Here is a 23,771-nt window from a genome sequence, read left to right on the forward strand (position 1 = left end):
ATGATCATGAGAAAGAAAATGAGCCGTGTACACAGGGTCAGTGTACAAGTGGAACAAGTTAGCATCGAAGTAACCACAACAGAAAACAAGGAGGAGGGGAAATAAGACAGGGAGAGGCTCTGATACCACACAGAAAGAGACCAGAAAACTTTCATAACCAAAAAACCACCCACCCAAACCAAAACGCTCGGACTTCCCTGGTGGCGCGGTAGTTAAGAATCCGCCTGCCAATGCAAGGGACACGGGTTCAAGTCCTGGTCCCGGAAGATCTCACATGCCGCGGAGCAGCTAAGCCCGTGCGCCACAACTACTGAGCCCGCGTGCCACAACTACTGAAGCCTGCGTGCTTAGAGCCCGTGCTCCACAACAAGAGAAGCCACCGCAGTGAGAAGCCCACGCACCGCCACAAAGAGTAGCCCCCGCTCGCCACAAGTAGAGAAAGCCCTCGCGCAGCAACGAAGACCAAACACAGCCAAAAACAATAAATAAATAAGATAAATTTATTTTTTAAAAAAATCAAAACGCTCAATTGACCTAAATTAGAAATTAATGGCATGTTAAAAGTAAAAATAGGGCTTCCCTGGTGGCACAGCGGTTGAGAGTCTGCCTGCCAGTGCAGGGGACACGGGTTCGAGCCCTGGTCTGGGAAGATCCCGCATGCCGCGGAGCAACTAGGCCCGTGAGCCACAATTACTGAGCCTGCGCGTCTGGAGCTTGTGCTCCGCAACAAGAGAGGCCGCGATGGTGAGAGGCCCGCGCACCGCGATGAAGAGTGGCCCCCACTTGCCGCAACTGGAGAAAGCCCTCGCACAGAAACGAAGACCCAACACAGCCAAAAATAAATAAATTAAATTAAATTAAATTAAATTAAAAAATTAAAAAAAAAAAAAAAGTAAAAATAAATGCACTCTACTAAGTGGGGAGAAAGAAAGGAAATCCAGGAGACGGAAAATGCTCCCGAGTACGCAGAAGTAGAAAGCCTACAGGGTAGAAATGATGAACCCAACCTGTTATGAAGAACAAAGACATGGAGGCAGAGAAAAACAGGAGGAACAGGGCACTCGCCTCAGTGCTCTCCCCACAACCTTCGAAGTCAGACATTAGGAAATGCAGAGAATGCAGGGATCCCTCCAACAGTCAGTCCCAAAGCAAATAACTGGAAAGCACCACCCTGTACCAGGCAACCCCTCTTGGAGGTTCTACACGTCTAAGAGTGTCACCTGAACACGAAGAAAAGGAAACCAAAAAAGAGAAAACAGAATGTGAAGAGGAGCAGGAAGAGCGCTGAATAAGAAAAAAGGGCCAATGTCAGCCATGAAAACCCCACTCCTTCCTTCTTCCTCAGGGATGGGCCCAAAGGCCCAGTCAGAACTTGAGAAGCAAAGGTACCTCTGCAAAGACTTGAGTACCTCTCTTCCTTTAATGTGTAATTCAAAATATTAACAAATAGAAAGAACATCTAATTCATGATGACCATTTTCAAGCTTTCCCCAAACCATCAAAACTCAAGTGCTTGGCAAAAAAATAACCTACCTGGTACTGGGGTGGGGGGGGGCCCTAACGTCATGCTTGGCCTGACCACTCAGCCATCATCCTGCATGAGGAACCATTCACATCCTCCACATTTACAGGCAAACCTCTCTTACATTATTATAAGCAACCACTATTTCAGCAACCACCACCTCCCTCGGCCCCAAGTCCTCCCATATCAACCCTCTTCATACCCTCGCAGAAAACTTTCTAGAAAGAGCACTCTACAAAGCTCCTTCCACGTCTCCGCTCTCCATCCGGTCCATCACCAAAATGCCTCTGGCTAAGGTTCTAACTCTTTGTAACCTGACCTTATCCGTCAGATTCACAGGGGAGCTTCCTCAGAACTCAGACTCTGAAGCCTCACCCACCAAGATTTGTATTTGATTGACCTGAGATGAGGCCTAGGAATCCCCCAGTCCCCCGGCAATTTGGGTGGTGCTGAGAACGCTGAGGGCGGCATCCACTGGTCCATCCCCTAGGGTCTTCCCTAGCTGGGAGTCAGAGGCTCCATCTCTCTGCTATCTTTACTTTTATGGGTTGGATCTGCTCAGCTTCCTTGGGCGGGAGTTTCCTCTTCTGCCACTCGTATCTTAAACGCTGGTTTCCCTTGAGGCCTCACATCTCAGCCCTCCCTTCTTCTCATTCAAGATGCTACCCAGCTTCAAGGCCGCTGAGCCAAACGGAACCACCCGGTTAGGATTCTTTACTCATTTTCCCCTTCCCTGACTATTCCTTCCTTATCACCTTCTTTCCCTAGCGTATGTCCTCGTCTTTTCACTGTTTATAAAATTAATTTTAAAAAATTTTGCATAACAGGCATTTCAAGTTATGTTGAGAAAAAGGATAATAAACCCTATTTTTGACCTCCCAGTTTCAAAAATAAGCCACATCCTACCACTCAGTTCCAAAAATAAGAAATCTTATTTCCTCTATTCTGCCCATTTTCTTCCTGATGCATTTTAATGAGAATCCCAGAACTCACATCATTTCACCCACAAATTCTTTAACAGATAAGGACTTTTTCTAAACATCACTATAAAGCCAACATCTCATCTAACAAAATTAAAAGTATTCCTCCTCCAAATATCATCGAAAAGCTAATCAGTGTTTAAATTTGCCCAGTTTTCAACATCCCCCACTCCTCCCCCTGAAAACTGTGAGGAGAATGGGGATAGCACACAAAGAGAGAATTGTTTTTCTCGCCTTTCAGTTACCATCACTAGTGGTGCGGTGTTGGGATTGTGGCGGTGTGGAGAATACTGTGTGTAACGTGTGGAAGACAGCAAATGCCTAACTATGGCCTATTCAAATACTATTGTTCCCTACTGTTCTGGAGAAACTAAATTTTCTGCGTGGAATAAGGGAGTTAGAGATGTAATTCAGAAAAGGTTAAGTAAGAACCAGATAAACTGAATTTGAATTGGAAGCAACAGTATGAACTCACTGAGTATTTTATACATACATATTTCCTCTGTCCACTAAAAAGGCCTAGAAACAATGACCTACCGAGTAGCAGTGAGCATTCCGGATACCCAGACTGTGGGGTTAAACTACCATTTCCCACTAAAAGAAAGAGAACAAGTTGAATTGAACCATGAGTATGCAATCACCAAGTCCAGCCAGTTGGAAATTAGAGGTCGAATGGCTGGGTTCTTCAACAGGTAAACTGTAAGAAGAGGAAAGGGCTGGAGGGGGAACCTGAGGTTTAAGAGACTTCAAAGACGTAAAAAGATGTGCAAGACTAAACTACAGTGGCTAGATATGCACAGGCAGGTGATAAGACCATACAGAAAGGCAACGAAGCAATTACTATGGAAGTCAGGAAAGTGGTTACCTCTGGAGAGAGAGAGGGACCATGACAGGCACGGGACATGCCAAGGGGCTCTAGGGAGGCCGCTAATATTCTCTTGACCTGTGTGGTGGTCACAAAAAATATTTACCTTATAAAAATTAACTAAGCTATGTATATTTTGTGTGATATCTGTATCTGTGTTTTACTTTATAATAAAAAGGTAAAAAGGAGAAGACTAAAGAGGAATGTGTGTTGTTCAAAAAAAGGTGCAGACTAACACAAACACACACACACACACACACACACACACACACACACACTCGGAGGAAGTAACAGCATTGCATATCATACATATATGCAAAAAATTTGCCCAGGTTTGTGTTACAAATAAGTTTATATAATAACCTTCTGAAATGTCAACTATTTTTTACCTTCAGACAGGAAAACTGTTTTTTCAAGTTACAAGTTTATTAATTTTTAATAGAGAAATAGGCTTTACTTACCTAGTCATTATCAGAAATCAAGTATTAAACTAAAAAAGTAACACAGCATCTTATGATAAGTTGGTCCTTCCTCTCTCCTACTTCAATTACATAAGTTTCATGGGTCAAGGATATCGAAAGATTGGAGAGTCCAGATCAATGTTTCCCAAACGCTGTGCAACATTATCACCAAATGAGAAAAATTAACACCATAAAGATGTGAAACCTCCCTCACAAAACTTATCTAGACATTTAACACAATCCCAATAATCATACTAACAGGTTTGCTTCTTAGCAGGGAGGGAGTGGTGACTACATATGATACTTTTAAAGTCCATATATTTTTTTACAAACCCTACACACACAAATAAATATGAAAATTCTGTAAAATGAAACTTTAAAGTTCTGTAAAAGGGAACTTAAAATAAATATGAAAATTCAGTAAAATGGAACTACCCCTACAAAAGAGAAAAAAAAGTATTAAGCTCCAAGAGTTTAAGAAAAAGAGTGTGATCCTACTACACACACAGGCAAAGAGATCAATTAAACTAAATGGATATCCCAGAAATAGACCACAATGTACATGGGAATTTATAATACAAAGGAAATCAAAAGAGAAAATTTGGGACTATTCAGTAAAATTGGAATGACTAGCCAATGGGACAGAGACTGCTTATTTTCCACTAAAATTCCTTCTTCACTTCTTCTTGGGCACATGCTGACCAGCACGGACTGCATTCTCCACACTCCCTCACAGCCAGATGTGCCCACAAGACTACGTTCTCACCAATGGAAGAAGGAAGTGACATGTGATCGCTTGCCCTGAACTTTCTCCTTCGTCCTTCACATGGAGGGAACCCAGCTATGGTAGCAACCCAGCTATAACCATGCAGATAACTACAGTGACAATTCCTAGAGCCACAGGACAGAAGGAACCTGACTCTCAATGACCAGTGGATACGGGCAGTTCTGCTGACTTGCTTTGCTCACACTGGAACTGTTAAGTGAAGAAAAAGGTCAACTCCTCTGTTCTTTGAACCATAGCATATTTCGGTCCCTTGGTTACAGCAACTCAGCCTTACCCTAATTAATAGAGCACCTAGAGAAAAATTAAGTTGGATTCATACCTAACATTCTAGATGGATCAAAGATTTAAGCCTAAAAAAAGAACCACATGACCCTACAAGGAAAGATAAGTTTTTAACTCTAAGAATGGAAAAGGTCTTTTAACTGTCATACAAAGTCCTGAAGCCACAAAAAGGTTGATTATATATTTATCTCTATAAATATTTTGGGGAGGCGGTGGGAGCCGGGCCGGGGGGTGGGGGGGGTGTGCCGCGTGGCTTGTGGGATCTCAGTTCCCCGACCAGGGATTGAACCCGGGCCCCGGCAGTGAAAGCGCCGAATCCTAACCACTGGACCGCCAGGGAATTCCCTCTATAACTAATACTTTTAAACGTCTTTTATCTACTCTCTCTTCCACTAGGATGTAAGTTCCATGGAGCAAGAACTGGGATCTATTTTCTTCACTATTGTATAACCTACTGCCTAGAATAAGTGCTTAATGCATAAGAGGCATTCAATAAATATTTGTTGAATGAATTGGTAAATTTAAGTACACAAAATTTTAAATAATCTACACTGCAAAATAATTATTTTTACACAAATGACCAAGTAAAATATCACACATCACAAGGAGAGAACGGGGGGTTGCTAATTTGTTAATGCATAGGAGCTCCTGTGAACTGATAATAAAAAGATCAATAACCCAACAGGAAAATAGACAAAGGACACTAACATAGAGGGAACAGAACCGGAAATACAAATGGCCTTTAAACTTATGAAAAGATGCTCAATGTCAATCAAAGTAAGAAAAAATGCAAATTAAAGCTCCATGAAACTGTCATTTTTCACCTATAGGTTTGGCAGAGAAGAAATTATCAGTTTGACAATTATACTGTGATTGGCAAGGGTATGAGGAAGCAGGGTTGTCACCCATTGCTGGTGAAATCTAAAACTTTGCAAGCTCTATGAACAGAGCAATTTGGCAATATTTCTACCATAATTAAAATGTGCATATCTTTTGACCCAGCAATTCCACTATTAGAAATGGATCCTATAGATACGTTCACAAACATGTTTAAAATGACATATGTACAAGGTTATTCCCTACAGCCTTGTTCATGATAATAAAACTGGAAATGATCTATATGGTCATCAATATAGTACTGGTTAAATAAATTCCAGCCCATCTCTAAGTGGAATGCTTTTTCATTTGGGTAAAAAAAAAAAGAGAAATTGCAATAATCATTAGATTATTGCTGGTATATGCCTGAAATCTCTGAAAGAATATATAAGAGATTGGTAACAACTGTTGTCTCCAGGAAGGGTAACTGGGAGACAGAGGGAGAAGGGAGACTTATTTTTCACTCTTTTTGTACCTTTTAAACCTTATAAACATTGATTATATTATTACCTTCCTAGAAACAAATATTTTATAAAATAATAACAATACAAATATTCATATCGGCCCCAGATATCTAAAAACTTGTCTGGTGATTCTCGCTGTCAACCACACTAGGAAGCTATTGAGCTGAACAATTTTAACCCTGTTTCATAATTAAGAATCACAGGGTTAACAATTAACTAACACCATCATCTCTTCCTCCTCCCTCAAATAAATATACGTGCAAAATAAAGTCAGTCTCTTAATTCCATCCCTGTTATTCATTACTTTCTCTTAGAACTCATTCAACCTCATGCCACCTTAAATGGGCATGAAAATATCTCATAGTGCTCCAAGGATGGTAGCCAGAACTAACAACTATGCTAATATATTAACACAGCCTAGTGCCAAAGATGTTCCTTCCAGGCATCCAGAAGATGAAAACTTGACATAACTGACACCTTGGCAACAGCCCAAAGCTGTGCATTATCTGCCTTGGAAAATAAAAACTCACATCCTCAATGACTAAGAGTCCAAAGTCAACAGTCATGGCTTTTGTCTTTTCCCTAACGTGAAAGGTCTCCCCCACACCATATCCCCCTTTAAATTTTAGGCTAACCCCATCACTTGAGGACTGATTGTTATTATGTTACAGCCATATAAGGAACACTAAGAAGTCATTACTTATATTGAGATTCTGCTTAAAAGGGAAAATATCCAAAGCATATCAAGTGAAAGGAAAAAGCAAGTTGTTAAACCAAATGTGTAGCCACGTTCCATCAATTTTTAAACATAATTAATACACATAATTTGTGTGTCTATGAAAAGTTTGTATGTGAAAAATTGTGTGTTCCAAATTATTAGCTGTGGGTAAAAGAGAAAAGGAAGGGAGAAAATTTTATGTTTAGACTGCTTTGTACTACTTGAAATTAAACAATCAAAAATAAACTTTTACATAAAAGAATAAAATTTTTGAAAATAATAAATTAGACTTTCCTTAAAAAAGAGAGCACTTGACAGCTACTAGAGACCTTCCCCCAAAGCTCTGAACCTAAAGAGGCTACAGAGACCTCATGCCTCTGTCTCTATGTACAAGTTTCAAACCATATACAGGCAATCCCGACTTTTAACTCAGAGACACTCCCACAGACATTTAGCACTTCAGGCCTCCCCTCATAGAAACATCTTACACACTCTATTCTGAAGTTGGTATTTGTGTTACCCCCATAGCTTAACACAACCTTAATAGCATTTCATCCTGAGAGCGAGACTTCTTTACAGAGATTTCAAAGTACTCCAAGGAAGCATATTATGAAAATGTAGTTCTGGGAAAGGTAAAAGTATGGAGACAATAAAAAGATCAGTGGTTGCCAAGGAGTGGGTAGGGGGCAGGGATTAATAGTCGGAGCACTGGATTTTTAGGGCAGTAAAGCTTTTCTGTAGGGTACTATAATGGGGAATCCATATTACTATACATTTGTCCAAACCCACAGAATGCACAACAAGCGCAGATTTTAATGTAAACTATGGGCTCTGGGTGATAATGATGTGTTAGTGCGGATCAACTACTATAATAAATGGACCACTCTGCTGGGGAGACAGAGTCTGGGAGAGGCCGGGTGTGTGGGGGACAGGGGCGCCTATGAGAACTCTCTGTATTTTCTGCTCAGGTTTGCTGTGAACCTAAAACTGCTCTAAAACATAGCCTATTCAGAAGGAAAGAAAAAAAAATAATAAAGTGGTCCTATAAGGTGAAAAGAATGGCAGAAGCATTTTATACGTAGGGGAATGGTGGTGGTATTTGAACAACTTGGCCAGAGTTAAAAGATAATTGAGCAACTCCACCAAAAAAAAGCCTACATTCAAGGTAATGCAAAAATAAAGAACCGTTGGGTTTGGTCCTATCTCTCTTATGTTGGATTTATACAAACCAACAAAATGATCATCGTGGCTAAGAAGTGACCGTGTCAATTTGATCTCTGCCAAGGAGCATTAAAAGAGGTGATTTGTTGAAATGTCTCTACTGCTGGCCCTGGCAAGGCCACTGAGAGCTCCTAGGTAAAAAGCTGGCTTGGCTACCTTAGAGCTGGCCCCAGGGCATCTCCTCCCGCAGTCCTTCCAGCAGTGGCTCTTCCCCAGAGCTCCGCTCACTTGCTCCTGGAGCCCTGGAGGTGGGAGAGGCGCTCCCAGAGTCTCCTGGAATAATGAGAATTCTCCAGTAGCTCTTGCGCTGGCAATGTGATGTTCACAAGCGGCTCGGGGCTGCGGAGGGGAAGAAGAAAGAAAACCAGCTAAGCAGAAGAAAAGTCTGTAGTTGTGAATGTGCAGGCTAAAGGAAGTGCACACTTGACAAGCTTTTCAATTGAGACCACAAAACCAAGGCCGATTTACAATTGCAGCAAGGATGGAAAGGGTTGGAAAACAGACACACAGTAAGTTGGGGTCATAGGTCCGTACCGATCTTAAATATTTTTCTAAGTGACACAAAACCCAGTGGAATCTGCAGTTGGTAAACCTCAAAATCAAGCTCCTTTAAAGTCCATATACCACGTACTCTAGCCATTACAAAAACAAACAAAAAAACAAAGGCTTTGCATATATCAACTATGATATGTACCTGGGAAAAACAAAGTTCAAGCCGTCCACAAGTATAGAATGAAAGTCTCCCTCCAGACCCCCAGCTGCTCCTAGAGACACCCCATGTACCACAGTAACCAGTTTCTCGTGTATCCACCCAAAAATAACCTGGTTTGGGTCCATTTTCAACCACCACTCTCAGCTGTAGACAGATCTAGTTCAAAGACTCATAAAACAATGGTGGGGTTAGGATCACACAGCGGAAGGAAAGGGGGCTCTAGATAACTATCAAAAAAAACAAAAAGCCACCCAAGCTCCCTTTTCCTTTAGGAAGACTTTAAAAACATCAATATTTGTCAAAGGAAGAGGAAATTTTTATTAGAACCAAACTTTCCCATTCAAATAGCTGAGCAACACAAAACACTGAAAAACGTACTCCTTTTGGAAAATAGCACCTTTTTACTTTTTAACATCAAGGGACACTTTGCCAAGAAAATTTTCATGTAAGTAAATCAACGCAGAAAACAAATCCAAAATACAGCATTCCTCAATAATTATTTGGAAGTAAAATCACATAATTAAAAAAAAAATCACATCAACCTTGAAATTCAAGGGAAATGCTTTACAAATAATATCAAAACTTGCCTCGCTTCAGTTTAAATTGAGCCTCAGAATCAATTTGAAAAGAGAATCGAGAATGTAAAAATAAGACACTAAAATAAGACAGACAAAAATATCCCCCCGTAGAAAGGTCAACCAGAAGCTTGACATTTTCAGCAATCATTTAGTGAAGTTAAAGAGTAAAAAGCCATTGCTAGAGTGGACATCCTTAAAAACAAACTCTTCAGCTAAGCAGCATGCACAACCCTTGAGTTTCACAGCAAACTGTGGAAATCCTGGTGTTTTCCTAGACAGGGGAATGTGGCAGATTCATGCGGAAGTTGCTTCCCCGTCTGCCGAAGACTAACTGCATTTTAGAAGGGGCGAGTGCAAAGGGGCCTTGGCGGCCGCCCTGCTTAGCACCAGCCGTGTCTTCAAGTTATAGGTACTATTGGGGGAGGAGCTTTAGATAAGCAAGAAAAGAAGGAAATACTGGTGCATATTTTTCTGATTCTTTTTAAAAATCAGAGATTTTTTTTTTTTTTAATTACAGAAGTACTTCTAATTTCCCTTCCAACTTCCCAGCTCTATCACCTTCCAGCAGAGAATTCCTTCAAGAATGTGCTCAGGTTCTCCTGCCTCGCTCAGCCTTCCCTAATGATTTTCACATTTTCCAGATCTTTCCATTCTAATTCCTCTTGTATTAATATTCTATAGGACTCAATTCTATATGACCTGGCACTTAATCCTCTTCCTTGAACTGGGTTTGTCTCAAAAAAAAAAAAAAAAAAAAGGCGAGGATCACATATTCTTCTTCTGCAACTCGCATACAGTTGGTGCTCAAGAGTTACTGGATAAAAATCAAGTCTTCAAATTAAGCATAGTTTAATATTTGTCTTCAAATTATCAGGCTGTCAAATAACCCATGGATTGAAGTCAAAACTGTGGTGTACTACAAGGAAGAACAAGTCAGTAAAATGACAGCAAAGGTGGAAAGCAAACTCCAAATACTTAACTCTTAAAATGTTCTGCTCAGGACCCATCTCTGCACAAATGCACTCCGTGCCAATAGGCAAGCGTGACAGATCCTGAAAGGTAGCTGAAAGTAGTTTCGTTCAAAACCCCAAGAGAGATTTAAAAAATAAAAACAAATAAAAAGAGGCATATGCACCAATTAAAATCAGTAAGATAAAATAAATATCTATACAGATATCCTTCAACTTACAATGCGGTTACCTCCCAATAAACCCATCGTAAGTTGAAAATGTCCTAAGTTGAAAATGCATTCACTATTTCTTACCTACCAATCATCATAGTTGAGCCCAGCCTAATTTAAACTTAACACTTACATCAGCCTACGGTTGGGCAAATTCACCTAACACAAAGCCTATTTTATAATAAAGTGTTGAATACCTCATGTACTTTACTGAATACCGTACAGAACGTGAAGAACAGAATGCCTCTAAGTGTATCGGTTGTTTACCCTCGTGCTCACGTGGCTGACTAGGAGCTGCCGCTGCCCTGCCTCACAAGAGAGGGTCGTACTGCATGTCGCGTGTCGTTGGCCCGGGAAAAGATCAAAATTCACAATTCAAAGTACACTTTCTACTGAATGCGTATCACTTTCGCACCATCTTAACACTGAAAAATTGTTAAGTCGAACCATCGTAAGTCAGAGACCACGTGCATACAGCAAACTGCAGCAACTTGTCACAAAACTTTCATTGAGCTGAGTTTTTCCAAAACCTTGGCCAATTTATTTGTTTAGCTATGGAGGTTTAATTATTGGCAACTAATCATGCCATGTGAAAATCTGACCCATAAAGGTTAGAGGCACACTCCTGTGAAGTGGTGGAGGGTGGGTGTGAGGAAGGGGGAAAGGAGAAATACAAAAAAACATTCTAACTCCAATTGCAGGCTTAACATAGTAGTACATTTTCCTTTCATCCAATTTAAGAGAACATGCATAGTTTCTTAAAAGTCGTGGTGATATGATGGGACTGATAACAGGCAAGCATAAAAGGTACTTAAAATCTAACATGTTCTTGGCAGTCAATACAGCAGCTAAGCGACAGGGAAATCGGGGCAAGTTTTCTCAACTTTTTAATTATAACTATATCCTTGGCTTCTAGAAACTGTGGCTTTCAAATATACAAATCCTTGCTCTTTCAAGACATCATCCCTTGTATGGTGATGGATGTTAATCAGACTTATTGTGGTGATCATTTTGCAATATACACAAGTATCAAATCACTGCAATGTATACCTGAAACTAACATAATGTTATATGTCAATTATACCTCAATTAAAAAAAAAAAAAAGAGACAAAAGACATCATCTCGTACCTTCCCCGTCTATCCACCTAGCCTCATAACCCAAATAAACCATGGTGTGTGTGTCTTTGCTATAGAATTACTGTTAACTGAAATTACTTTAAGCAGCGTATGGTAGCAAGAACATGGACTTAGGAAAGAGCCAAACCCAGTTTTCCAACCTAATAAATGTGATCTTACAGAATTTAACCCGTTTGTTTCAGTTTCCTCTGCCACAAAACAAGGTTAATATCTCCCATCTTTAAGAGTTAGTAATAATGCCAATTATTATTCAGCTCTAGAACTGTGCTAAACACACAACTGCATTATCTGATTTAATCCTAACACCACAAAAATGCAGAGGAAGGTATCAGTATTCCTACTTGAAAGATAAGAAAACAGTGTTAGAGAGGTTAAGTGAAACTGTCCCAAGATCACACTTTTGAAATATGTGGTAAAACAAATCAACTCAACTTATGCTGAGTCCAAAATCTGTGTTCTTAATTGCCTGTAAGTTAAACTGTATCTTGACTATTTGTAAGAATTGAAGTGATCCTTGTAGTAAATATCCTTAGGTCCCTTTACTGTTTTCTACCTCTTAAAATAATAGAAGTGCTAAAGCAGCATGGTAGAAAAGCATAAAGTATACCAATCCCAAACAATAACACAAATCACCCACATGATACTACAAATGTCCTCTTGTTCTGGCTCTAAAATAACAACGCTACAACCAAGCATATAAACGTCAAGGATCCTTGAAGAATAATCTACTCCAGATACTTGAATACGTGGGCAAGATAATACTGGGTATTATCTATCAGTAATTCTGAAGAAAGGCAACAAAGATATCAACCAGTTCCCAAGATTCCCAATCTCCCAGTGGGGAAAAAAATAGGTCACACACCCTAGACAAGCTTGGGGGACACCACAGAGCTCAAAGAACAAGGAGAGCCACATAAGTTGCGGAAAGATAAATGCTGATTGAATCAGGAAGCAGAGAGGGGCACAAGGATACAGCAAATCTCCTTCTCCAGAAATTTTCAAATTCTCTGTAGACATTACGCTTTGGGATTTGGGAATGAGAAATGGGAATGTCCAGGAAGTTCCCCAGAATTCCCCAAGTTATAAGTTATTCAAAAAACAGTTCCAAACACCCTTTACTCATTATTATGGATATCTAAAAGAAAGGTTAAATAAATAAGAAATAAACTTGATAGTATTTACAAAGAATTGTAGTCTATAACAAATGTTCACATGCTAGAGAATGTCAGCGAGCATAATTGGGGAGCATTCCAATAGCAAGCCAAATCCAGCCCTCAGTCTGTTTTGGTAAATAAAAGTTTTATTGGAACACAGCCCCACTTGTTCATTTCACGTATAGTCTGTGGCTGCTTTCACACGAAACAGCAGAGTTGATAGTTGTGACAGAGTCCATATGGCTTGCAAAGCCTAAAATATTTATGATCTGGCCCTTTAGAGAAAAGGTTTGTTGATCCCTGAAATAACCTTCCTCGCAGATCCAAATGCAGGTTAACAGCACTACACAGAATCACATGTTGAAACTGCCATCTTAAAGGCTTATTTTGCTTTGGAAACGTATTTCTTGGAATACCACTCACAGGATTTGTATACAACACGCTATGCATATAAATTTATATTTATTTTATTTGCAAGGATGACTCACCAGTAGCAGCAGACAGGGCCATGAATACACATTTACAACATAGCAACAGCTACAAGCAATCATGACCAATTCTCTCCTCTGCGCTCCTGTCCTGACCTGGCCCTGGGAAATGTCAATCTTATCCTTCAATTCTGTAGGCTAGCTTTCAACTTGACATCAGTGGATTCCTTTCATGTACTTATGTCTCTATGTTGATTGTTTTAATTCTCACAGGAGAATTTCAACACTTTTTCCCATTTACCTTTTTTCTTAACTGATTTTTCTGGGGATTTGGAAAAATATAAATTTCCCAGGAAATCCTGGGAAGGAATTCTACCATGAAAGCACTATTCTCTTCAGGTGTATATTTAGATGCTGAGTAGGAATCCAACTCACCAGAAAAAGAGTTGGGGAGAGGAGGCAAGCATGAGGGTGAACCAAGTCTCCAGGACGTTTTAAGGAAATGATTAAGGTCTGTCTCAGAGCCTAGAAAGAAGACCAACCAAAGTGGAGACAGGAAGAAAGCAAGATTTCCTAATGCTTTGGCCCCTGGGATGGATTTAAGGTCCAAATTTCAGAGCACCTTTCTCCTCCAGAATTTAAATTATAATTTGGCTAAGATGAGAGGCATCTACTGTGGACCATGACAGGAGTGAGTGCAATTAAGTTCCAGACTATATTTCTGAAGATTACATGCTTATAACTTCAAACATCCTCATCCGAAGTGGTCTGGAACCCTATCAAGATCCCATTTCTCTGTCCAGCCTTTTAAAGGCTCATTTATTTGTGCCAGAAATGTAAAGCATGAGGATCATAATAAAACTCAAGGGAACAAAGGCAGTGGGATAGAGTAGCAGCAAGAGGGTTCCAGACTTGAATCACAGAGTCCTGGGCTGAATCCCAGCCCTGTCAGTCACTACACAGGTAGTCTTGGGCCAACTGAGCTGCCGTCTCTCCCAGGCAACATGGGCATCAGGACGCCCTTGCAGAGTGGCCATATGTGAAGTACACGGCATGTGGTGGGTGGTAATAGATGATAGCTATTAATAAAAATTTAATAGTAAGGAGCAGGTGTAAAGAAGAGGAAACAGTGAGGAAGACTGAGAATCACAAGGGTTGAATTAATAGGTTGAATCATATGAAATTGCCAAAATTTGACCACTTTGACTCATAGAACTAGTAATTTAAAAATAAATATTATAAAAGAAGCCTGAAAGGAGAGAACATGGAAGACTAATACCCCATACTCATTCCCCCACTGGTGGCACCTTAGAAGAAATCCAGACACCAGATGGGAAGGCTACAGACTAAAATAGAAAACACCTTCGCCAACTCCTCACCAGATAGGAGGTGTGACTTCAGGGAAGAGAATATTCAACAGAGACAGACAGAAAGACAGAAACACACACACACATCCTCGCTCACACGTAGCCCATGTAATTCACTCGTTCTCTCTCTTCCTTCTGCATTCCTGCTCTCTCCTTTTCTTTCCTTATTTCTTTCCCCACACAAGGCCCAAAGGTGACGTTTGTTAACCATTTTGGGAAGGAAACGCAGCATTTCTGGTCAGCTGATGTTACCAGCTGCACGGCAAGCCTTTCTGCAGGCCTTGTAGAGCAGCTGGTAGCTCGATAAAGAAATCCAATGGATCCATCACTTTTTCCCCCTTATTTTTCTATCTTCTCTTCACACCATAGTTATTCGTTTTGTTAGTCTTGTTAACAAAGACTAAATCTTGTTAGTCTTCACCCAATTAATGGGTCTGTGGTTATTTCACAGAGTCATGTCAATTCCTGGATGAGATCTGAGTTTCAAGACACCCAACTAGCCCAGTCCTAAGTAGCTCTAGTGCAGCTATATCTAAGACTCAGAATGGTTCTGAGTGAGGAATCAGAGCACCTTGAGTAGACAGGGATTAAGAACTGGCAGAGGTAAGAAAGAAGTAACTTGTCATTTCTTCCGCGCCCCCAATGCACTACTCTCTAAAGAGAATCGGACTTCACTGGTAATCAGATTGCCTTTCTCTGTTGGGTCCCAATTTCAGGTATGTAAATCCCATTCTTGCAGAACTTCCGCACTCCCCATTTCCATGAGGCATGCATGTTTTATCTGCTGTCTGGCAGTGATGTGGTAATCCTTGATGATTACCCTCAGATGTAATACCATGCAGGCTTTCATCAGTGGATGATCTCAAAGCACTGTTTACAAGAGTTTGCAGGATGCCACCCACGTGGGCCGGAACCAGATTTTCTAGTTTTCTAGTGGGGTGTTTGTTTCTCCAAAGCTTCACTCTGGGGTTCCTGGGTCTATTATACACGTTTACTAGACAGACGTTAGCAAAGCTTCAACAGGGAGCTTCTTGAAAATAGGCATTCTGTATATCCAACGTCCTGCTGTATCTCCAATGCCTGGTTCAGCATCACATCAGACTTATTTAAGTATTTGTGGAATGAACGAAGCTTAAAATTACAGAAAAGCAGTAAGTATTAACAGTTTCAAGCTCATAAACTTGGTAAAGAAAATGTGTAAATCACTAAATGGCTAAGTTTCTACCCTAGACTTAAATTCAAAGCAGCGCAAAATGTACCAAACTCTTATTTGACAGGAACAAGTTAATATAAGAAACATAAAAAAAAATATAAAGAATTATAGAAAAGTTATTACTATTTCATAAAAGCAGTCTTCATTTTAGAAAGGCAATAAGTTTTCCTAGTACATGTATTCACCAAACAACTACTGCACATTAAGTTTAAGTTTTTCAGAACCATATCTACAAAAATTTCCAGAAACATTGAAGGGGGTTCTTACAAAAGAGGGGCACCAAAATAAATGAACAGAGAACTAATGCTTTTAAAAACCATTCTTCCAATGCCCTCTTGCAAATATTTATGTCAATTACCAACCTAAATAAAATTTTCACCAGATCATTCTCCCTAATTAAGATTCAGTGAGAATAAACTGAAAAAAAAAAAAAAAAAAAAGGCCATCAACATTCTTTTTCTAATTGTTTGGTTTAATTTTTATTTACCCATAGGCACTTCCAAGGCTAGGCAGGAAACTGGAAACTGCTTGCCCCCTGTGCGGACAGAACAAGGTAACAAACAGAAAAAGATCCAGTAAAGTTTAAAAAAATTAAGCGTGAACAATATCTTGTATGGCTGTGTTTCCTTGTTGTGTGCTACGAGTGTGTACTACGTATCCATAATTATGTCAGACAAGCTATGCATTTTACAAGCAGTTGCCAGACCTGCAGTGAGTTATCTGAAAAACTAACATGCAAGCTTCTTGGAGAAGAAAATAGCTTCTTATTTACTGTTTAGCTTTATAATAATTGGGTACCATCCCTTCCATACTAGACAATCAACAAATACTTGCTGACTGATGAACAATGAGATTAATTTAAAATAAGATTAAAGTCAGGAATCCAGGGGACTCTGGGTCTATCACTGACTGAGCAGCCTTGAACGTTAGGTTTCTTCAAAGCCTGCTCAATCATCTCGATAGGATTATTGCAGGGGGTCATCAGGCACAGTGGAGAAAACATTACATTAATGAGCTAGACACACCCCTGCACCATAGCTGTGTGACACTGGTAAGTCACCTGTGTTCTCTGGCATCCATTTTTCCTACCTAGAAATTGAGAGTGGTGGCCCAAGTTGCTAAGTTTCCTCCTACCTAAACCATTCTCTGTTTAGATATTTCTTTTACAATTGCTAGCAGGATTCCTCAAGAATTATGCTAACAGGAAAGGCTACCTCTTTAATTAAAGATGGTTTTCCAATCTACTCCTGTACTGAAATGCGAACCAACCCGCTCATTAAAAAATAATAACATTTTTCATTTAATTTAGCAATTTAGTTCTTAACTCACCGAGGTTTGCTTTTAATTTAATTTGCCTACCAATAATTTGTTTGCCAACTGAAGAATAACTGAGTAAGAAAATGCACAAAAGGGTGCAGAATAACAGTGGCGGGGTATGGGGATGGGGTCAGTGTCTATCACGGCCAGTCTCTCAAGGGGTATGGGAATGTGTCCAGTTCCCAAGACAAGGAATCTGGATTAACAAAACTCAAGTCAGCGTGTCTACATCACCCACCACCCAAAGCTGCTAACCTTCCTTTATGTCCTATCTCATGCAGTGGCACCACCCAGCCCTTCCTGTCTCACACCAGCAGCACTCCAACTCTTTCTCAGGGATTTCCTCTAAGTACCTGCCAACAGTGACTGACAATGGCTCTCCTGAGCATGTGCAAATTCCTGATTTCTAGGACCTGGCCTGAGACTTCTCCCACCTCATCCAGTTACCACCCCCCAGGCACTCTGACCCTAACTGCACCTTACAGCTCCCTGAGAACGCCTCCGTCTTGTTCGCCTTCTGCCTTTGTACTTGTCCGCCTGCGATGTTTTTTCCATCTGTCAATTCCTATACTTCAGGATCAGCTCGAGAATCACCTCCCTATGGAAATCTTCCCTGAAGCCCCCAGGACCACACCCTGTGTAAGATACATGCACCCTCCTCTGTTGTTATCACGGCACCTAAAAAGTGCACTTCAATTTTTTTTTTTTTTTTAATTTCACTGCCTAGTGAGCCTGTGAATTCCTCAAAGATAAGGAGTACTTTTTCATTTCTGAAAACATCAGGGATAGTCTTATAAACAACAGGTCCTTAATAAATGCTGATGAATGAATGGGTGAACCCTGATAATGGATTCAAAGCAGAAGAGGAACACTCTAAGGGAAATATGAACAGTAAAAATTGAGAAATAATTATGCTACTGGAAAAAAGGAGGTAGGCCTACCAGAATACACGTTTAGGGTTGTCATGGCTTTTCATTCGAAGCAAAAAAACTCCCCCAGATCCTAGGTTAAAGAGACTAAGAGAGAACTAAAGTGTTTATTTCATACAAAAAGACAGTATGTAAACTAAACGTATACACTAAACCATAGCTTCCTACTGACTTACATATGAAAACAAGGAAGTATTCCCTACTCCAACAGCTTAGACCATAATCTTTTTCTAAATTACATATATACAGAAAAAGAGCTTGAGAGCTACACTCAAATACCATGCTAACACTGTAACATTACTGGAAATTAAGATGTCAATAAAATGTAAGAAGAGAAATGCTTCATCTTATAAGAATAATGTTAATTTTTTTTCCAAGAAAATTATTCCCAAGGTGGTCATGTGGAGCCAGGCCTCCACACAATTCCCAAAGCTAGGCTCTCACTCACTGGCCTCCCTCCAGATGTCTTCAGTCAAGGTGCTGGGGGCCAGAGTGGGAAAAAGATGAGTTCTTCTTACCATGACAATGCTACCTTCTTAATGGTTCTCCCCACCCAACCCATTTCCCCAGCCTCAACCATTTTATACCACGTAGTGGGAAGAAAAGAATAAATACATAAATTGCTATATAATGCAGCTGAACTTAGTAAGCATAAAGAAGGTAAGAGAAAGGAGCCCAGGGCCAAAGTTGAATGCTAAGGAAAAGAGAAGGAAGATACCAAGAACAGGCTTGCCTGTTATTAGCACTGGTTGCCTGGGATCACTTGAAGTTTACACATAAAATTGCTTAAGGCATGAGTCATTTCAAATCATGACTGTATTGATTCATTTAATGTGTTCAAGCAAACCTGTGATGAAGGTGACCTAGAAGTCTTGAGATGCAGATGATTATCCAGTCAAAATACGGGGGGTGGCAGACATGTTTTGAAAATCAAAACCATAAATAAATGTTCAGAAAATTTTTACATAAAAAAGAATGAAATAATGCCATTTGCAGCAACATGGATGCAACTAGAGATTATCATACTAAGTGAAGTCAGAAAGACAAATACCATATGATATCACTTATATGTGGAACCTAAAATATGGCACAAATGAACCTATCTACAAAACAGAAACAGACCCACAGACATAGAGAACAGACTTGTGATTGCCAAGAGGGAAGGGGGAGGGAGAGGGATGGATTGGGAATTTGGGGCTGGTAGATGCAAACTATTACATTTAGAATGGATACACAACAAGGTATAGCACGCGGAACTATATTCAATATCCTGTGATAAACCATAATGGAAAAGAATATAAAAAAGAATGTCTATATGTGTGTAACTGAGTCACTTTGCTATACAGCAGAGATTGGCACTACACTGTAAATCAACTACAGGTCAATAAAAAAAACTGAATTTAAAAAAAAAGAAAATTTTTAAAAATCCTGTTGCTTTCTCATTACAAACGGGCAGAAGAATGTCAGATTTCTTAGTTTATCAAAATTGAGCATAGGTTTAAAAAACAAAAGATTGAGAATTTACTGTTCTAGAGGATTCTGTCAACAAAAACTGGTGTCAACCAGGGGGTTGGTCCAGGAACTTGGCTTCTACTCTCACTTAGTTCACAGGATGATTGGGAGCCCAAACTTCAACTTCTACTTCAATGATCTTAGCTTCAAAATCAGTCTTACATGCTGATGGTTTCTTTTGGGGAAAATGAATATGTTCTAATATTAGATAGTGTTGACAGTTGCACAACTCTGAATACTAAAAGCCACTGAATTGTACATCACAAAAGAGTGAATGTTTTGGTATATGAACTAAGTCAATAAAACCGTTATTTTAAAAAATGAGTCTTAAAGCTCTTATGCCTTTTTCTATATAACTTAGACCTTGAGTGTATGCTGTGCAGTGCCTGCTCACTGCATGGGCATACGTTGTCTCCCGAGTCATTCTGTGGAAAGAGCCAAAACATTGGAATCACACAGTTTGGGAACTGAACCTAGCTCTGTCACTTCCCAGGCTCTGGGATCTTGAGCACATTACTGTCTGAGCCCCAGTCCCCAGCTCTAAAACAAGCAGACACTACTTACCTATCAGATGAGGAGACTGTGAATCTGCAAATCACCACCAAGCTCAGACTGATGGCAACTGGCAGAAAATAAAATGGGATGGGCTCTAAGAAAAGATGTATGGGGCGGGGGCGGGGGGGCGGGGGGGGCAGTGAGACAAAAGGGGAGATGCAAAAGCCGGAAGGATGTGGCAAATGCAGAGTCAGGACCAAAGCCAGCCTGCCTAGAATTAGGGCAAACCCTTCTGGAATCTTCCTTTTGGTTCCAATGATGCTATGGGGTGGTGGTGATGTGAAGTGGAAGGGTGGGGATAGGGCTGTTCCCAGAGCAAGTGCTATTATCAAGACCACCTTACCTATGGATACTTAAATCTCAGGATTCTTACTCAAGTAATTTTATATAAGTAACCACAAAGCAGAGACATTTTCTATACTTTTCATCTCCTCACGTGTCATTAAACATTCAGTCCACTAATGGAATTATAGCCTCTTGATTTGGGTTGCTATTAATTAGAACACATAGTTTTCCACCAGGATTCATTTTTTATGGATTAATTCTATACAATAAAACATGCCTGAAGTTGATTGTATTAGCAGTCTTTTCGTCGCAAGCCTCAAGATTCCACACCTGTGATTAACTTACATCAGCACAAGTTGAAACTTCAGCTTTTCCATCATTTGTGATATTGCAACTCTTAAGAAGCAACTTACCTGACAATTAATACAAACAATCTATATTTACCATCAATAACACAAATTCCCAACTGGGCCAGAATTTCTAATGTGAAAGTCTTTATAGTGGTTTTAATAACATCATTCTCATTTAAAATGCGCACTATTTGCCAAGCAGCAATTAAAAGAAAAAAATTATATGTATACATATATATATATAGTGCGTGTATGTGTCCATGTGTATGTACACACATACACATATATATATTTTAAAAACATATATACTTTATGCCACACGTTTCTACCATCGAAAGCAATTCCAGAAGAGGTAAAAAGCTGAGCAAGTTGTCCTGTCCTCCCCGCAAGTAGAGGCTACACCACAGCCAACTAAATTCTCTCACTCCAAGTTGCTGGAGAGACCAACGGGTTAACAAAACTAGTCTTCCTCAGCCGCACTTTAAGGCGCCAGGAGATTAGTATGAAAAAAAAAAAAAAAACCAAACATTAGCAATTGTCTCTGTTTACCATCCACACTGTCAACAATTCTGAGAAACATTCCACTGAGTTTTTTCAGGTCACTAAACCCTTGTCCATTTCATAAATATTTGTCTCCTGATTTTGCTTTTTTATTTTTTAAATCCCAGAGGGAAATGATAGTGTTCTATAAGTGTCAGAATGGCTTCGTTTCTAAAATTGGAAGGAAGAAAAGGCTAGCTTCTGTTAGTTCTAATTTTGAAAGCGTTAAGTATTAGGGGAGAGACCTCTCAGATAATAACCTTTTTTTTTTTTTTTTACATTTTAGTTGTCTCAGGTGCATTTCTGTTGCTTCTACTAGCATTGCTGTGCGGTCAGGTTTATCTTAAGACAACACATTCTAGCATACATTCAACTGAGTCTCCTAGATTTATAGCCAAATTTAGACTGGCTTAACACAACCGGAAGGTGTCCTTCCACAGTTTTTCACATTGGACATATGAAAAGTGGGTCAGATACGTGTCTAGAAGCTATTTTATTTCAAACATAATTTTGTATGGTGAACTTTCCTACACACACACACACACACACACACACGCCATGCTTTAACTGCTACTTCAGAGTTGCAGTCAACTCCTCATGCCATTAGCAAAGACAAGATCCAATATGTAAGATAATTTAGGGGAAAAAAAGGCAAATAAATATAAATATTCCATAGAAATAGGGGCCTGTCAGGTTGGGAAAAGCTTCCATAGCTTCTATATGTGAATGTATTCTCTCTCTAAAGAGAGGTAAGTGGTTCCCAACTCTGAGGTTTATTGTACATCAAACATCAAGAATGTTAAGGAAACTTAGTATCTTATACACATCTACTATCATTTCTCAAATAACTATGACTTCATGGATATGTATATATATCCACATTTAATACATATTATATGAATATATAATCAATCCATATATAATAAAAATGCAACTACAACCTTTAGTGAAGGCTCTAATTTTTTTTTTAAGGAAATTACCAGCCCTCCATGCCCTACCCCATTCCCAGGTGTCCTCCATCATTATCTTTTTTTCTCTCCTACGCTGTGGTTAAAACCCCGAACGGAGGCCGCACTGCCTGAGCTAGATTTCAGGCCCTGCCATTTGCTACGTTTAGCACCTTAGGCACATAACTCATTTCCTTCATCTGTAAAATTAAGATAAAAAGAACTGGACCTGCTTCACAGAGTAATAATCATAAGGGCTAAACGAATGAATATATGCAAAGCGCTCAGAGCAGAACCTGATATAGGAGCACCATGAAAGGGTAAGCCATTACTATTATTGATGCTGTTCTTATTATTAGAACCAGAATCTTGACTTTTGTGGTATTCACTTCCTTGTTTTTCTCAATAGTTCTTACCTTTTAAGGACTGAAAAATAGTGTTACTCTGACTTGGCTTGTCAAGACTTTGACTTGTCTTTGAATTCCCTTCTTCTCTCACTCTGCAAGACGTTATAGAATGCACGGGAGAGGGTGGTACTGAAATGGCTCTGACGGACATCAGAACTTCTTGACCTCAAGAACAATAAGAAATGACCTGCAATACTCACAATGAACTGCAGTGTAGCGCTGCTGCAAGGCAGGACTGAAAACGAATGGTAAGTCCAAGGATCCCTCAAACTCTAAAAAGCGAGTTTATTGGTAGACTGAAGGGAAACCTTCACGCTGATGATGAGTTTGCAGATTCCATCCGCCAAGGGTCATCTAGTGAGGAGAACACTAAGAGCAAGTCACCACCAACCCACCGGACCACTGACATCTTTAATTTAGTCCACGTACTACTCAATAGGGGTGCATAGGCGAACATCTATCAGGAACACTATGGAGCCATTTATACTAAAAAATCTAAAACCGAAGACAAAAGTGTCACATCTGGAACCCACCCAAGTCCTTCAAACATATAAAATGAACACAGTGACGCCCCGACATTTAGAAAAAGACAAGTTGGCACAGTAGTGCAAGCATGACATGTTAAATAAAGGCCATTCAATATCTAGTATTAATCACTGAGGAATCATATTTCCTCAAAATGGTCTCTCTAGTTTGCCAGCTAAATAAAAACTATACTAGGAAAGACCACACACTTTTTTTTTAAAAAATGCCTATCATGAAGGCTTACCTAAAAGAACATAGTCTGCCCGTGGATCTTACTTTGCAGTCTTTAGTCACAGGAGAAGAAACCATACTTGAGATACTATGGCCACTGCCACTCGGTGTGGCCTGGAAGTGGCCTGGGAGGGAGAGGTCTACAGCCAGGAACCTTGAGACCACTCACAATCCACACGGAGTTTCCAAAAGGGGAACACAGGTGGCACCTAAAGCCATGACTTACT

The 23,771-nt window shown here is 39.9% G+C and overlaps 1 protein-coding gene across 2 annotated transcripts in view; it reads right to left on the reverse strand.

Annotated features, from left to right (window-relative positions):
• Positions 1 to 23,771, reverse strand: part of ACVR1 (activin A receptor type 1) — a 125,394-nt gene that overhangs the window by 65,957 nt on the left and 35,666 nt on the right. The window contains exon 2 of one of the 2 annotated variants that reach the window (XM_082465075.1): positions 8,333 to 8,515. The exons of the other annotated variant lie outside the window; for it this stretch is intronic. The gene's annotated coding sequence lies outside the window, so the exon portion shown is untranslated. The remainder of the gene's footprint in view (positions 1 to 8,332; positions 8,516 to 23,771) is intronic. 2 annotated transcript variants of the gene reach the window in all.

Source organism: Balaenoptera physalus (genome assembly GCF_965194825.1).
Source record: "Balaenoptera physalus genome assembly, chromosome: 6".
In the NCBI taxonomy this organism is placed as follows: domain Eukaryota; kingdom Metazoa; phylum Chordata; class Mammalia; order Artiodactyla; family Balaenopteridae; genus Balaenoptera; species Balaenoptera physalus.